The sequence below is a fragment of the Eschrichtius robustus genome, chromosome 13, assembly GCF_028021215.1.
Source record: "Eschrichtius robustus isolate mEscRob2 chromosome 13, mEscRob2.pri, whole genome shotgun sequence".
NCBI classification, from domain to species: domain Eukaryota; kingdom Metazoa; phylum Chordata; class Mammalia; order Artiodactyla; family Eschrichtiidae; genus Eschrichtius; species Eschrichtius robustus.
Genome location: NC_090836.1, coordinates 1,514,893 through 1,531,965, shown reverse-complemented (window position 1 = coordinate 1,531,965; position 17,073 = coordinate 1,514,893). Strand labels below are relative to the sequence as shown.

The following is a 17,073-nucleotide window of genomic DNA, read 5'->3' as shown; positions in this document are numbered from 1 at the left end:
CGGTAGGGAGGGGTGTCTGAGTGTGCGTGCGTGCAAGTGTGCCCATCTCTCTGTGTGCGTGCATGTGTGTGCACATCTCTGTGTGTTGTTTGTGCACGTGTGTGCGCGTGCGTGTGGGGGAATATATGTGTGATCAGTCACACCGCGTGAGAAGCCTGGAAAGACAGGTCAAAGCCGCGACGGGACCGCTGTCTGAGCTGTAATTCTCAAGTTCGTCCAACGTCTGGGAAGATTAATGAGTGGGGTTTTGAGTTGCTCTGTGCTTTCAGGGGCTGAGCAGTGTCAGGTGAATAGTTTTTAACCCTAACCCTTAACCTCCGCCCTCGCTGCTCAGCGGCCCCCCGGGGGAAAACCATCGACTGGGCCATTTGCCTGTCTGCCCTTGCTCGGAAACACTGATCCAGGGCTCTGGGCTAATGGGCAGAAACATTACGGGTTGAGGTGCGGTCCCTCCCCCCCGGCTGTGGGCGCCGTGCAAGCAGGGACGTCGAGTCTTGGTTTATCCCTGTTGTGTCTCCGTGCCTGGGACACAGTGTCGCTCAGTGAAATGTTACTGGATGCATGAGTTGCAAAGTATTTCTCCTGGTCCTCAGCCATCAGCACCTCCATTTCTCTTGACCCTGAGCGGGTGTCACCGTGCCCGGTCCCCTGTCCCCGAGTCCCCATCCTCAGTCGAGGTCCTGGCTCCATCCCACAGCCTCATCCTGGAGCCCAGCTTCTCTCCCGTCGGGCAGCTGCCTGCCCTCGTCGCACACCCCTCCCTCTAGTGGCTCTGCACCCCCCCCGCCCCACAGCCGGTTCCCCAGCCCCACTTAGCTCTTGCTGCAGTCCTGATGCCCGACCTCCTGGGAGTCTCTTTGTCCGCAGCTCGGAGGTCACAAAATCAAGTGCCTCCAGGAGCTAGACAAGAAAAGGTGCACAGGTGCAGCGGCCATGTGCAGGAGGGGTCCCTTGCCCGCAGCAGTGAGCTCATTGCCCTCATTGTGTGAGAGCACTGATGCAGGAATAGTGCTCAACAGCTGCTGACACCTGGCCTCCGTGTTGGAGAAGCAGAGGGGCCGGGCTCTGTGACAGACTCAAGAGCACGTGCCCCCAAAGGGGCAGCGACAACAGATTGTCACCCCGAGGGGTGTCTACCTAGTGTTATGAGCCCTTCTGATCTTTTAAGACAGGAAATCTGGATTTTAAGTAAAACCTACTGCTTCTTAAATGTTGGCTCAAAAAAATCTTTCTAACTATGTCAGCCAAATAAAACACATCTGTGGATTGCATTGGCCCGCTGGCCTCTGGGGTGTGACCACTGCACCAGAACCTTCCCGGATCACTGAGGCCCAACTGGACTGCCCCTTCCTAAGGGCTCCTGGCGCCTAGAGAAGCAGCACCACGTGGTGGAGAGACCTGTGCTTTGGTCCCGGTCCTTCTGCTGCCTCAGTGTCCTCATCTGTAAATGGGGGCCGGAACATTCGACCCGTCCAGAAAGATACTACTGTCCAGTTGCTTGACATAATTCCAGAGTGCTTTCATGTGACCTTCAAAACAGCCCTGTGCAGAAAGCTTGGAAAGTGCTATTATTCTCTATTATTCTTAATTTTTAAAACTATTATTCTTAATTCAGTAGAAAAGAACTGAAGCTCAGAGGGTAAGTGTCTCACCCAGCATCACACAGCTTGTTGTGGGAGAGCTGGCCCCAGTGTTTGGGTCTTTGGTCTCCTTAGTGGTTTGGTGTTTTGTTTTTTGAACCTTTGGGTAGGTGAGGCCCTCTGTCTTGGTAGGTGCTGTGTGGGTACCTAAGAAGGATGAGGGAGCGCATTGCTGCGTGAGTTGTTCCTAACAAGGCAGGTGCCATACGTTTCCGCGTAGTTTACTCGGTCCTTGGTCACTGACTTTGGGCTCTTTGATGTGCGGTGACCTTGCTTCTCTGACCAGAATGACCCCGGAACGGGGATGGGATCCAGTGCAGAGATGCCTGCAGAGGCTTTGGGAAGAAGTTACCGAGAAACTGAACAGAGGAAAGAGGTGATGCCCCCTGAGTGAGAACCACGGCCGGAAACGTGGGGATAGCAAAGCGGCCTCGTGTGATTGGGCGGAGGCTGAATGAAGGACCAGACATGAGTACGGCCGCCTGGCGCCTGGCGCAGACCAGGGGCCCCGACGCCGTGCCCGGCGTGGTCAGAACTTCTGCTCGAGCCACGCTCACGTGGGCACCGTGCGTCAGGTTTGCCAGGTGGGGCACTGAGCCCCTCACTGCCGTGGTCAGTGGGATTCACTCCATCCAGACTTTCCTTTATAACAGGACCTGGAGGAGCCTTTCAACTTGAGATTTTACGAAGACAATAAAAACAAGCAGAAAATGACTAGGTCGGCGTAATGGAGAGAGAGAGTAATTTTCAATTTACTTACATTTAAGGCCCAAACCATCCAGGACTGTGGGCCTGAGTCCTGATGAAGTCCCAGAGCCTCTTGACTAAGGAGCAGCCCGGCGAGGAGGAGGGTTGTCTCTGTAGCTCTGCGAGGGGCGGCCCAGCCCTGACCTGCCGGCTGCTCTTTGCCAGGGTCCCCTTTCCTATTTCGGAGCCCGGCTCCCGTCTCCCTTCGCAGCTGGGCTTTTGCTCCCAGATGCCTTTCACACGACCTCATCAATCACATTGTGAAGGGTCCTCGGTGCCCAGGCTGCTTTGCAGAAGGTGAGTCATGCCCTCTGCCCATCACCACCGGCCCAGGATGTGGTGTGGACGCCGACAGAAGCACTTAGGGCCCGTTTCCTTCCCCAGGCGGGGAAGGATGCTCCCCGGGGGTCCATCCATCACTCTTGGGCCGGGCCGCTCCCGTGCACCCCGGAGACCAACCAGCCCCCCGCACCACCTGGGCCCAGCTGTGGGTCAGGCTCATCCTATCCACCGCCTGTGCCCGCCCTCGTTTTGTCGTCCCCTCTCCCCCTCTGTCTGGGGTCGGCAGAAGGGGTGCAGAAAGCCGGGGGGGTGCTGCCCGCTGCGTGCTCAGGGCCCCTCGGGGCGCCCCCCGCAGGAACGCGCTGAGGATTATCGGTTAATGCCGGGAAAGCACTTAGGCTATAAATGTCAAGTTTAATGTTAATAAACAGGAGATTCAGCTCATTTATACAAAAAGGAGCTCTCCTCGCAGCGGACAGTGGGGCAAGGCTTTACTTTTATCAACAAAAACAAACAGAGTAAACCGTAAACCCAGACTCATTGCGTCCGAGGCCTGTGTCTGGTTCCGACCCTGGCGTTCGTGCTGGATTCCTCCCGTGGCTGTGTAAACTGGGTCCCACCGCCGAGATGGTGGCCCAGTTGTGTCTGTGTGCTTGACGTCTTTGGGCACAGAAGTGTTGAAAGGGAGCAGAGGTGGCCCGGCCGAGCGCAGAGGCCACGCCACGTGTGGTGTCAGAGGCGTGGGCACTGCTGCCCGCCGTCCTGTGGGCTTCACGGGGGGCTGGCTCCGTTCCTGCTGCTTTCTCCTCCCTGTTTGTGCGGGACGAGCCGGAGCGGGAGAGCTGACGCTTACACAGGCCGTCCTGTGGGCTCGGCACTGCTCTTGCTGCTGCGGCTTTTCTGCCCACGACAGCTCTGTGAGATGCCGTTCTCATCCCCATTCTAAGGGGAGGAAGCCGAGGCGAGGGCCTTAGGTGGTTGGGTCGGCTGCCCTGGGTCCCATGTGTAGGGAGGGGAGGATCTGTGATGAGAACTCAGCCGCGTGGCTGCCACTTCTGTACTTTACCTGCTGCCCGGCCTCACCCCGTCCTCCCACAAACCCCACAAACGGCTGCGTCCTGGGCACGGGGGACCCCTCGAGCACACCATTCTTCCCCTGGAAAATGCTATGGTGGAGGAAGGGGAGACCGAGGCACATCCAGTAGCAGGGGGTGGGGCGGTGTCCTGAAGTTTACGACCCGATCGCTAGGGAATGTAATCAGATACCTTCAAGGGGACCCGTCCTCCTGGCCGACAGCTCCCTGCCTGGACGCTGCATCCGTGCTCCCAGCTTCCTGTCTGCTCCCACGCTCACGTCTTATGTACTAGGTGCCCTGGAATAACTCCCTGCCAGGTAGAACTAACATTCTTCCAAAATTAAGAAAAGCTAGAGCTGTAAGTAAGAAAGGCTACATCAATTTCCTTCCTTCAGTCTTTGACTCCTAAAACTCTGTGGCTTCCTTTAATTCATTCTGAGTTTGTCTTTTCCAGTTTCCACCCTGATTATTCCAGGAACAAGTCGTATTCTTTTCTTGAAACTGTGCTGGCTGGTGGGGTGGCCTTTTGTGACTTAGCTTGTGTTCCGTGGACGTGGGAGCCCCTCTCGGCGTCCCGGGAGCCCCCATGCATGTGGCCCCTGCAGCCCCTCTGTCCCGTCAGCCCCGCGGGGCCCTTTTCCCAGGAAGTCTGAGGCTCCTTGTCCTTGGACTCCCATTTTCCGGGTGGGTTTAATTAGTTCAAACGGCATGTGCCATAATGAGGTATAACCTTTGCTGGGAAACTCTCAGGGATTTCCGGGTTGTGGGGAGCACAAAGGTGCCCCACTTGATGGACCGTCCCAGGTAACAGGACGTGACCTCAGGCCTCTTCCCCCTGGCGGGCACTTTGTCCCGAGGCCAGGCTCCAGGCTTCCCGGGTCTTCCTCAGTTCCCTGTGGGATGTGATTTTGCAAAGGGACAAAGGAAATCTTTGCTGAGACTTTTTAGGTCTTTAATCTCTCGTTCTCTGTTTTGCTTAGATTCCGAGCCTCTTTGTCCGTCTTCCTTTGATTCTCTGTCACCTTCACGGACCCTTGTCTTACCTGCTGCTGTTTCTGTTTGTCCCCAAGGGAGGGGAAGACAACTTGCATTTTAGGAACAAAGCGGAAAACCTCACGGGGAAGGCAGAAGCTCTGTGACCCCAGCAGAAAGCGGGCACATGGTTGAGGACCTTTGTAGGCCAGGAAAAAATGCTTCTTTTCTCTCCGTTTTCAAAAAAAATAGTTATTTCTAAAATTGAGCTGGGTTATTGGGTATCTTTGTCCACTGAGACTTTTTTAACTTAAAAGTTCTATGCATGTGTGTGTGTGTAAGTGTGTGTGTTTCTTTTATTGAGTGGAAATAACTCAACATAGGTCTCCTGGGAAGGCGTAGCTGAAATGTCCAGTGTAAAGTCGATAGGCAGCAACCCTCCTCTGTTCTGTTCACACTGTACATTCTCTTACTGAGTCCCTGCCTGCTCAGGCTGCTATAACGAAATACCGCAGACGGGGGGTGGGGGGGGCGGGGTAGGGGGGTAAACAGCACACCTTCATCTCTCGCGCTTCTGGAGGCTGGACGTCCAAGCTCAAGGTGCCGCCAGACTTGGTTCCTGGTGAGGACCCGCTTCCTGACTTGTGGATGCCCCCCCATTGCCGTGCACCCACGCCCTCTCCTGGTGCACGTGGGAGGAGAGGGGAAGCTCCGCTGTCTCGTCCTCAGCTTATAAGGTCACTGATCCCACCAGTGGGCCCCCCCCAGCCATGATCTCATCCAAACCTAATCACCTCCTACAGGAGCCATCGTGTTGAGGACTTGGGGGCACACAGCACCTGACGCCCACGTCCTGGCTGAGGGACCTTGTTCACAGACACAGCGGGGGAGCCGAGTCTCTCCCCGCCCAGCTCCCGACCAGCCAAGCAGAGGAGCAGAGGAGCCGCGGCCCTGGCGGGCATGCTGGGGGTCTCCCTGCTGCCCCTCCCAGGAACGTCCCTCCCCAGCTGAGCTGAGGCCCCAGGGGAACCTCCTTCCTCGGGGAAGGAGCAGGGCCCATTCCCCGTATTTCTAGTTAGGAGGCTGGAGTGAGATGTTGAGCCCGTGGTGCCATAGAAACTGACAGGTGGTGCTCGTTGCTTAGCGACGTCCGGGAGATGCCGCGGAGAGGGGCCGGCTGCCACGGGAACAGAGTGGTCCCTCCTTTCTGGGGGCGGGCAGGTGCTCACGGGGCCACAGCCTCGGTGGGTGTGAGCTCCTGAGGACAGCAACGTCCACCTCCACTGTGGAGAGGAGCTCGGGGAAGAGTGGACCAAGGAAGGGAGAGTCACAGCCTCAGGCCGCGGGCCCCATGGGGTGGAGGTGGGGGGGGACTGGGCCAGCCCTGGGCTGACAGGCAGGCTCAGTGACAGCCCTGAGGGTCACCCGCTCTGGGACCCTGAGCAAGTTACTGCAACTCCCGACCTCAGTTTCTCCGTCTGTAACAGGAGGTAACAGGAGCACGGGGCATAGAGCTGGGCCCTCAGTAAGCTTGTGCTGTTCTATGTCACATTTGATTGGCATCTTGCTTTTTTTTTTTTTTTTAATTTTTTTAATTTATTATTTATTTATTATTTTTTTTTATTTTTGGCTGTGTTGGGTCTTCGTTTCTGTGTGAGGGCTTTCTGCAGTTGCGGCGAGTGGGGGCCACTCTTCATCGCGGTGCGCGGGCCTCTCACCATCGCGGCCTCTCTTGTTGCGGAGCACGGGCTCCAGACGCGCAGGCTCAGCAGTTGTGGCTCACGGGCCCAGTTGCTCCGCGGCACTCCGTGGGATCTTCCCAGACCAGGGCTCGAACCCGTGTCCCCTGCATTGGCAGGCAGATCCTCAACCACTGCGCCACCAGGGAAGCCCGGCATCTTGCTTTATTTAGTGGTTATTACGCGTCCTTATGAGTGTGCGCGGGGGGAGGCGGGCGTCGGCAGAGAGGCCAAGAGCACAGGCTCTGGACCCGGTCTGCCTCTGTCTGAATCCCAGCTCTGACACTCACCAGCTCGCCGGCTGTGCCTCCTCGAGCAAGTTCACTGGCACCTCTGGGCCTCGCTCCTCGCATCTGTGAAACGAGTCCTCGTGGCGCTCTGGTGCGTGAGTGTGTGTGAAGTGGAAGTTGACAGACCAGCAGGCCAACGGCACCCCCGCTGTGTTTAAATAAAGCTTTATTGGCACACGGCCGCGCCCGTTCATCACATGCCGTCTGCGGCTGCCTGTCTGCAACAGTGGCAGAGCAGAGTGGCTGTGACGGAGACCATCTGAGGTCTGCCCCCTACTCTTCACAGGACACGTTTGCCCCGGTCGTGGGCCGGGCGCAGAGGAAAGGCTAGAAAAGTCTCCAGCCGAGAAGCTGCCCCACCCAACCCGTCCAGGCTGCTATTTCCGTCCTCGGGGGTTTCCCACCACCTCGGGGACTGTGCGTCGCCTGCCGTGTCCCCTGCCAGTGTGAGGCGGGGGCGTCTGTGCTGAGCCAGCTGGGGAGCCTCTGTCCACAGTCGTGTCGCCCTGCAAAGCCCCGCGTCTGGGTGTGTGAGTGTGAGTGTGTGGACACCCTCAATCACTTAATTCCATCTCATCCGTGTCTGGGGGTGGGGGGCTTGAAAATCAGCCCTGAAGTTTCTGGAGAGCAGAGGAGAGAATGGAACAGTCTACAGCATCACCAGGCCACGGGCGTGAAGGGCAAAGGGAAGTCGAGTTTTGGGGGAGAACGTGGCTCATATGATCGTCCATGGCGACTGCTCTCCAGCACAAGGAGGATGGTGGAAGGCTAAGCAGAGCCACCCCGGCTTCGGCGACAGGGAGGGACGCGGCCGGGCCAAGGGGAGGGCCCTTCATGAGGAGAAGCAGGCGAGCTAAGGGGGCTCTCGGTCCTGGGGGTTCCCAGCGGAGGCTCCCGAGCAGGGAGGCTGAGGCCCCCAGAAGCAGCTGGGGGCCGACGTTGGCCCACGTGGCCCGGCTGCGGCCCTGAGCCCCCGTCACTGACCTCCCTGATTCCCAGACCCCGTCGGTGGGACCAGACGCAGCCCGGCCACGTGAATGAGTGCAGCTAACGTCCGGTGGGAAGGACGAGAAATGGCTTTGTAACCAGAGTACTCCTCTGGCTGTGTGTCTGCCCGGCACAGATAATCAGAAGCAGCTGCCCTGCCGTGCTCCAGAGGCTGGCGTCCTCCCGGTCTCCATGAAGCACAAACACTTTGGGAATCAGAGGGAATCAGGGCTGGGGGGAGGGGTGGGCTCCGGACGGACGCAGGGCAGCCCCTCCCTTTGACCCCCTAACCCTGCCCTCTGTCTGGCCTCCTATTTCTGTGTCTGTGGAACAGACTGAAGAAGGCATCTGGCCGCGGCTCCACACGCGGGGCCCTACCCCCCGCTGGCCACAGCGCAGCCCTGGGAGGCAGCGTGGAGGTGGTCTCGTGACGGGCCCGTGCAGCCCACGCCACTACTGCCCCCTTTAGGAGTTGTGCTGTCACCCGTGAGGGAACTGCTGCCGTTCAGTAAGGCCTGAGACCGCCGGGCAGAACGGGTGCCGTGCCCCCATTAGCGGTGACTTCTCCGCCAGAGGCGGCTGCTCGCGTGAATCTCTCTGCCGGGAGCCCGTGCAGGGCCTGCTCCCGGAGTGTAAACACTCGGGCCGCCCACGAAAGCAAGTCCAAAAAAGGGCTGGTTTACTCTGCGTGGCCTCTGCCGTCTGGCCGCAGTCCTCAGTGCTGGCTCTGCGCACAAGCGCTCTGGTCCCCGGGAGGGGCTGGACAGTGGGCGTAGGGGGGCCGGACGGGGTGCGGGGGTGGAGGAAACCTGTCTGAGAGCCACGGGCAGTGTGGGCTTCTGCGTGGCCCGTGGCCTGCCCTCACGTGGGCCTCACTGCGTATGGAGAGTAGGGTACGAGAGAGATGGCCCCGAGTATCCAGGCTGTCCCTGTGGGTGGCCGAGGCCCGCCTTGCCCTGCAGGTGATTCAGATTCTTCCCCGAGCAAAGGCCGGCTGGGATCCAGGTGTTTGCACAGGGCGCTGCGTGCCGTGTTACAGGCCTGTTGAGTCAGTCCCCCTCTCTCTTCTCTCTTCTTTCTAAGCTCCTGTTCCTCCCCATTTATTTTTTCCTCCCCAAGACCTTCCTGGGTCCTTCCAGGGCCTCCCGTGTCATCACTGAGAGCATGTCCCTGTACGTGGTCCGTGGGTTACACTACTCTTAACGCCCTGTACACTCACGCGGTGTGAAGACCCTGATAACACCGCCTCCCCCATAGAGGGGGACACTTGTGCTCCTTGTGTCACATGGATGGGGGAGGGAGTCTGCCCCACATCCCTGGAGGGTCTGCCCTTGACCCCAGCCGAGAAGCGAGTTATCTGACTGAGGAGTTTGGCGTGGCCCCTCCTGGGACTCTTGAATCTACTTGTCCCCAAAGAAGGGTTCCCCAGGTCCTGGGGCTGCCTCTGGCCTGTGGGGAGAGCCCAGAACAGTCCCACGTGTTGGTCGGGTGAGTAGGTTAATTCTGGGTGAACTATTAGGCAGCCCTTCGTAACCACACGCCTAGGCCGTGTCCTTCTGTTTAGGGCTTGTGCACTTGATTTCAGTCTGTGTGCCTCCTGTATATTCCTTCTTAATTGGTTCTGACTTTAAGGGGAAGAAAGGACTGTTATCTTTGGGGACCACCCGGAGCCCCAGGACTGCTCCTCGATTGTTGACTTGTGCTCGTAGAGGCCCCCTGAGGGGCTCTGGGCATAAAGGGGGCCATGGGACGTCCGCTGACCCTCTCCTCCCCCCAGGGCGCTGCTTAGAATTCACCAGAACCTAAGTCTATGGCTCCTGTTTTTTGAGAACACCTGATACAGAAATGTTATTATTTTCCTCTTTCTTCATCTCCAAAACGATGATGCTTGCCTGACAGGAGGGCATTGAGGATTCAGTGAAATAACACATCTGCACGTAGTAGGTCATTACTAAATGCCGGCCTCTCCCGCCCCTTGGCTGCCTGTGTCCTTGCTAAATGGTGCTTCTAAGACGTGCCTCTCTTGCTGAAATTGAGGCCATTTCTTTGATCTCACTGAGAGCAGATTATAAGCTTAAAACATCATGGGAAAACCTCCCATGCCGTAGACCTGATTTTTAGGACCATCGGAGAGAGAAAATTCCAAACCAGTAGAGAGAAGCGAGGGGCGTGGGCTGAGCGGGAGGACCTCCAGAGAGGGCGGGGTGGGTCCAAGGGGCTTGGTTTCTAGTATCAGGGAGCACGCTGTGATGAGCCGTGGGGTGTCGGCTGGCCTGCCTCACCTGGGCCGTCCTGAGTTTGGCTGTGCCTTACTGAGAGCAAAGATCAGTCCGGTCCAGAAGATGTTGCTGGAGGGATCTTGTGTTCACGTAGTTTTCTGTCACCAACTTGGAATGCAGGACCCACTCATTTTCCTGGAGCTTCACCGCGTGTGTCCAGCACAGGCTCAGCTGTGGAACCTCCAGGCAGACACCCCTGTGCCTGGGGCCCCCAGGTCGTAGGGAGGAGCAGGTCAGCACAGACAGTATCTTAGAGCAACACGGACGCCGGACGGCAGTAAGCGTCTGGAGGATGCGGCTTGAGTCTTATCTGTCTCTGTGCCCCAGCGCCCGGGGCAGCCTGTCCACTTCTTCCTTCCCTTCCTCTCCTCCCCTCCCCCTCCCCTTCCCTTCCCTTCCCTACCCTTCCCTTCCCTTCCTTTCCCTTCCTTTCCCTTCCCTCCCCTTCCCTTCCCTTCCCTGCCCTGCCCTGTCCTTTCTTCCTCCCTCCCTCCTTCCTTCCAGCTCTGGGTGTGAGCTCTGAGACTCTGCTTTTCTGGTTTCTCTTAGTGCAGGAACAGAGATGTGGGGTCCGGGTGGCCCCCTGCTCCCTTCTTTCCACCTGTGCCGCAGGGACCTGGCTCAGGGCACACGGCTCCATCCGCTGCTGTCGAGTCCCCGGTCAGGGCTTCTCCTGCTCACTTCGGTCCCCTTCACCATTAACACCTACCCCGGAGGAGGAGGGGACAGGAAGGTGCCATCAGATGGGCCCACACGTTCCTCATTGTGGAGCCAGGATGGACGTCGGCCTGGTCGACTCCGCAGAGCCTCTGGGGAGGGCAGGAGAGAAATGCGGGAGCGGCCCATCAGGTGGTCTCACCCCCACTGCCTACCACATCCTGAGACCTGCAGGTCCGTTCCACTGTCAGGAGAAATATCTTGCGCTTTCCCCTCTCTCCTCTTCACTGTGAATGGCGACTGAGGAGTGGTCCCTCTGAAAGGACCCACCCAAAGACCTTTCAATAGACAGAGCCCAACTCGGTGTTTCTGTCCAATGGGACCACAGCCTGAATCAGAGCAGCCGTGACTCTGCGTCCACCTGAGGCACTCGGATGCAGAGCCTGGCTGCCCTCCCTGGCTTCACAGCTGACCTGCTGTGTGACCTTGGGCAAGTCAGATACCCTCTCTGTTTGCCATCTGCAAACGTGGCTAAGACGCCAGCCCCCCACTGCTCTCCGCGAGGCACTGAGAGAGCAGGTGAGGTCATGGAATGGAGGCTCAGAGTTGTGCCTGGTTCTCAGGGGCACGTCCCCCCAGGTGCAGGGCCATCCCGGGGCGAAGGCAGGCTCCCAGTCAAGGCCGGTCTGCTTGCTGCTGCCCCGGCCCTTCTGCTCTGCAGAGAGAAGGGAGGTCTGGGTACAGATGGTCCCGGCAGAGCGAGCACACGTGGCTGGGCTCCTCAATTAGGACTCGGGGCAGATGGGTCTGAGGCAGCCAGGGGGACCCTTCCAGTTTTCTCGGGTGTGACAGTGAGCTGGTGGCCTTCAGAGAACGGAGGGGTCAGCTGGTTGATCTCGCCTCTTGGAGGAAGGGCAGCGTCTAGGGCAAGTCTGACAGGTGAGCATCGCCCTTCAGCACGTCTGGCTTTCCTGTGGGCTGGGCAGCCCGGGAGGCCTGTGATGTAACATTAAACAGGATGGACCTGGGCCTGGCCTCACCTCACACCCACGGTTTCTTGCCACTTGCATAGGAATTGGGGCAGGGGCAGGAGGACCGTCACAAATGCAGATTCCTGGGTCCCACCCCCAAACCACTGCATCAGAATATCGGGTGTAGGGTAAGCCCAGGAGCCTGCATTTTCAATAAGCTCCACCGCTGATTCCTGTGCATTAAAGTTTGAGAACCAGCCACCTCTCCACTGAAGAGAAGAGCGACCAGCCGCTTCCTCCGCCACTGGCTCGAAACGTGAATTCCGCGTACACTTGCAGCGGTTTTGCCAAGCCCAGCCTCCTGGGTCTAGTTTGCCAGAGAAGCCCTTTCCCCCGCTTCTCCTGCTTGTATGGAAAATAACTACTCAAATCAGATGGGCTAAAGTGTTGCTTGAGCTTTTATTACCTGCCTTGCTGCATGCTGTCCAGAAAAGCAATGTAAAAGCTATCATCTCGGCCCCTGATGAGCTTGCAGGGTTCTGGGGTTGCTAAGATACACCAGTTATCCAGCTAGAGATGAGGACAAGGCGGTGTAGGATTAGGGCTGAGACGTAGAACAGAGGAGGGTCCCGCCCGGGCATCTAGTGATGGAGATGTTGGTGGAGGCAGGGTCACAGCCGCATTCTGTCCGGCCATCCCTTGATTGTGATCTGATGACCAATGTCTTCACCTAACAGAGGAGGTAAAGAATGTCCTGGGAAAAGTCAACAGTTCGGAGTGGGGTGCAGGGGAATCTGTCCTGATTGGAAAGCTCCTCCGGTGGCTGTGAGGTGTGTTACCCAGTTTGGGGACCAGAACCCTATCTGTTTCAATAGGGGACAGTGTTCTTTCCCTGAGTCCAGCTCTCCTCTGGGCACGGGACCTCAGCTCCTCCGTCTGTGCCTCTATTACGTGTGCCGTGTTGAGAGCCGAACCCTGGAACTGCAGTGAGTTCTTCGGTCATTCAGGGAAGTGCACTCAGGCGCTCGGTGGCTCTGGTCCTTGTTATTCAGGGGCCGAGGCTTTGCTTCCACATTGCCCGGGAGTGGGCACTCAGGGCCAGCCCGGCAGAGGGTGAGCAGGGAGGCTGGTGGTGGCTTTTCAGGGCCAGACCTGGAAGTGGCCAGGGGTCAGCCTGCGGCCACACTGTCTGTAGGTGCCCTGGGACCTGGGAGGAAGGGCCTGTGTGGTGAGCGCCCCCCAGCACGCCCCTCGTCCTGCAGCCTCTCCCAGATGCTTGAGCAGTGAGGGTCACGGCTGGCTAAGGCTCTGTAGCCTTCAGACTTTCCTACCTGTCAGAACTGCACAGAGGGCCTTGAACGTGTGTTTCCTCCACACCTGCCCTCATCTCTCCTCTTCCTCTGCTGCATTTGGGATTCCTCTCAGGCTAAACCATTGAAATTTGAGCTACAAACCTGGCATTTTCATGGGGTTCAATGGAACATTATACTCTCAACTTTCTCCTATGAGAACCCTAGCTGGAAGTGCACTCCTGGTCCCTGGCAGGCAGACTCCTCTGAGAATCGGACCCAAGGGAAGAGACGGAAGGTGGAGCCGGGCTTCTCTGCATGAAATCCCATCCCCTGATGAGTCTGGGGTCCACTCTGTCCCACACGTAAGTGAGGGACGTCTCACTTCTGCCTTGAACCTTAATGATGACATCTTCTTTCTGGTTATCTGCTAAAAGCTTTCACATACATTGTCTCATTTAATTGCTCTGAGGAATCGGTTTGTTTCCACCTCTCAATTAATGAGATAATGAAAGTTAGATAATAATTTCCTTATTTAGCTTAACTGCCAGGAAACTTAGGCAGGCCTTGAGGATTAGTCAGAATAATTGTACTATACTTTTGGTTGATACATTTTTAAAAAAATATTTTACATACTAATTTTTGATAGTTATTTTTGTCTCAAGTGTTTTTTTCTTAAGATGTGAAATTTTAAAATTCTCAAGTCCTTTTTAAAAATGATGTGGGATGAAACAATTTTAATTCTATCATAACAACCTTTTGAGGAAGACGTTATTGCCTTCATCTTACGTGTGTGGAACCTGAGGGTCGTAAAAATTAAAAGATTTTTTTCTGAGCCCGCCAAGCTGCTTGGCGTGGTAGCTGGGACCGGGCACGGGACCAGATCCAGCCCTGGTGCTTCTTCCTCTCCACCGACTGCCCTTTCCAGACGGCCCTGTATCACTTTAATCTCTTCCCTCTCAATTTCACATATTTTAAGAGACTTGAATATTTTCTATCTTATTTATTATTATAGATGCATGAGAACCATCTAATTAAAAGGAAGTCACTGTATATTTTTTTTCAATCAAATTCTGGTGAGTTTTGTTTCATTAAAATGAATTTTTAAATTTTCAGAAGAGAGGAAAAGAGGCAAAACCCTTTTTAAAAAGTAGATTTGGGAGATGGATTAATAAAGCAAGGTTATGAATTCAGGATAAATTAACTTGCATGTGCTTTTAAATTCCAGAAATCAGTGGGGGAGATGAAATTACACTAGTGACTGAGCATGATTTCCAACGATGGCTTCTCCTACCTGGAAGTGTTTTACATGGGCCTGGGGGAAATCAGATAGCTCAGTATCTCCTTTACTTTCTTGTTTTTTTCTTTTCCATCTGGAGGAAAAAAAATTTCAGGGGCCACAAAGATGCCAGGAAAGGTAGCTTCAAGCAGTTGTTCTCAGAATGTCGTCTTGAACCAGCAACGTCGAAAATCACCTGGGAACCTATTAGAACTGCAGGTTCTGGGGTCCTGCCCCAGATGGCAGACCAAACCCCCCAGGTGGGACCCAATCATTTGTTCTAAGGAGCCCACCAGGTTTTTCTAATGCGTGCTAGAGTTTGTGACCATTTGGCTTAAGCTAACCTCTGAGGTCAGTTGGAAGCCACTTCTTCATTCGGATATGAACTGGGTGGGTCCTTAAGATGACTCCGAGTGAATGAAAAATGTTAATGAGGAAAATGAATAACTTTGTCCTAAAAAAAAGAAAACCCAAAAGCTTAGGAGTTGGTGGTTAAAGCACAGAAGTTGCTCTGAAGTGTTGGGTGAGAACAGGACAGAATTTCCAGGGTCTCCGGATGAGAGGAAGTGGTTGGGAGCCTGGCAGTGTTGGGTTAAGAGTTATATCAGATCTAGGTGTGTAACTTTATGTAATTTAGAGCAAGAGTCGTACTCATTAAAAGTTTTATCATAAACAATTAGTCAACTTATGTTTTCTAAAAAAATTGATAGACAAATCGTAAGTAACGGCAGTGTACGTTAAATTCCGGCTGTCGTGGGTGTTCTCACGGTCACACGCAGAGAATCCGCTTCCTGCTGGCATCCCCAGATTGCACGCTGTGCCCAGGAGAGAGAGCATGCTTGGACGCACTGGTCCAGCAACTGTCCCCTGCCCGGAGGGAAGCAGACGGCCTGCTCCTCCATGAGATCGCTGACCCCGCCATGCTGGCCACATGTGCCTGATGGGGCACTTGGCTGACACAGTCTGAGGAAGGGGGTGTGGATGGCCCAGCCCCCAGAGGGCAGGACCTGCTTCTGCCTGAGGCCACAGGCCGGTCCTCGAGTCAGTGCAGCTTAGCGGTCAAGAGCGTGGATACTCAATTGGTGGTCGGTCGTCCCTAGACCCGGGCGGAGCCCCTGCCCCCGTCCTCCGTCGGGAGGCTCCGCGCACGTGACCATCAGCTGGGCCCCCCAACGACTTCCCCTGGCCTTTCTTTGAGTCCAAAAGCCATAATGTGGGCAGTGGGCTCAGTGCTGCCGCCAGCTGCTGTGTTGGCACGGAGCTTGGAAGCCCTTCCACTTCGCCGTCTATTAAACACCTGCTGTGCTTTCAGTCCCCACTCTGTGTCTCCCACCAAGGGGAGGAGCACAGGACAGTGACCCGCCGGGGTGGGGGCTCGGACCTGCAGCTGCAATAGCGACACCTGCCTCTCCAGCCCCCGTGGTGGGCGTGTGCAGACGTAGGTTGAGCATGAGGGCCGGGGGCCGGGACTGAGAACCCCACCTGCGCCAGTGCCCATCCCAGCAGATCAGCATCCGCGGTGCAGTCAGCGCACGTCTGTCTGGTGGTGGAGGAGGCTCGGGGGCCTCACAGGACAGGTTCTGGTGGGAGTCTGAAGTGTGGGACCAGTGGTAGGAAGCCAGAAAGTTAGAGGGGGCGGGAAAGGGTGACAGCAAGTAGATCAGGCACCCGGCAGATCTGGGAAGGGGCTTCTGGCCCTGCTTTTGTGGTGTTCTCGGGGTGCCTGCTGGAAGGGGGCTGCGTTCACTCAATAAAGATTTACTGAGAGGCTGTACGCGCCAGGCACTGTTGTCGCCGCACCAGTGTTACATTGACGGACAAAACGGATGAACGGCCCCGCCCTCAAGGAGCTTACACTTTCTTGAGGGGAAGAAAAGAAAGGAAAAAGTAGTAAAATATGTAGTACTAGGTCCGGAGGGGGAATACATGCAGGGAAGGGGGCAGGGGGCTTCAGAAAGGGGGTTCAGCTTAAACAGAGGTGTCACTGACAAGATGGCATTTGAGCAGAGACCTGTAGGAGGTAAGGATGGGCGTCTGGGGTGTCGGGGAAGGGCACTCAGGGCAGAGAGGAGCAGCAGGTGCAAAGGCCCCGAGGTGGGAGTGTGTGCGAGGCACAGGGCGGGCGGGCCGCAGCCTTCGAGACCAGGCCAGTGCGAAAGAGGACATACCACGGAGAGCCTCGCAGGTCATTGTGAGGGCCGAGGCTTTCCTCCAAGTGAAGTGTGATGCTAATGCGGCTTTTAGGCAAAAGAGGGATGTGCTCTGACGATTTTATAAAGGGTAGAAGGGGCGGGCGCTGGGTGTAGAAGCAGGAGTCAGGAGGTCCCGTCAGGAGGAGGATGTCAGCAGCTTGCACCAGGGTGACCGCGGCGGAGGTGCGAGGCGTGGCTGGGTTGTCGAGGCTCAGCAGAAGCCACGTACTGACGTAGTGGACGTCAGGTCTGGGGGAGCCTGAGCAGCCAGGAGGCTGGAGGGAGCAGGTGCCTGCCTGGGCAGGAGAGGGCTGGGAGTCGGGGCAGTCCGAGCGTGGGTTGGGACAGGTTCGGGTGGAGACATCCAAGCGGAGACGTCGAGATGATGAAGGGGTCCAGGCTGGAGCGGGAGAGCAGGACGTGACTGAGGAGGGCAAAGGAGGAGAGAAACACAGCAGCGGCTCTTGAGTCCTGCCCCTGGATCAAGATGATAAACCAGAGCGTATCTCAGGCCAGCCTCAAAACCTGGGCTTAAACCCCGAGAGCAGCGGGGGTCCACGCCCCCCGCTTGGTGCTCCCTCTTGGGCAGCACCAAGGGAGGGCGGTGCTCAAAGCCTCCCTTCCAACAGGGAGTGGGCAGGAGGGTGAGGCCCCCTGCTAGGACTGGATGTCA

At 56.5% G+C, this 17,073-nt stretch overlaps 1 protein-coding gene across 1 annotated transcript in view; it reads left to right on the top strand.

Moving 5' to 3' along the window:
• CACNA1C (calcium voltage-gated channel subunit alpha1 C) overlaps positions 1-17,073 on the top strand; it is a 447,611-nt gene that overhangs the window by 83,495 nt on the left and 347,043 nt on the right.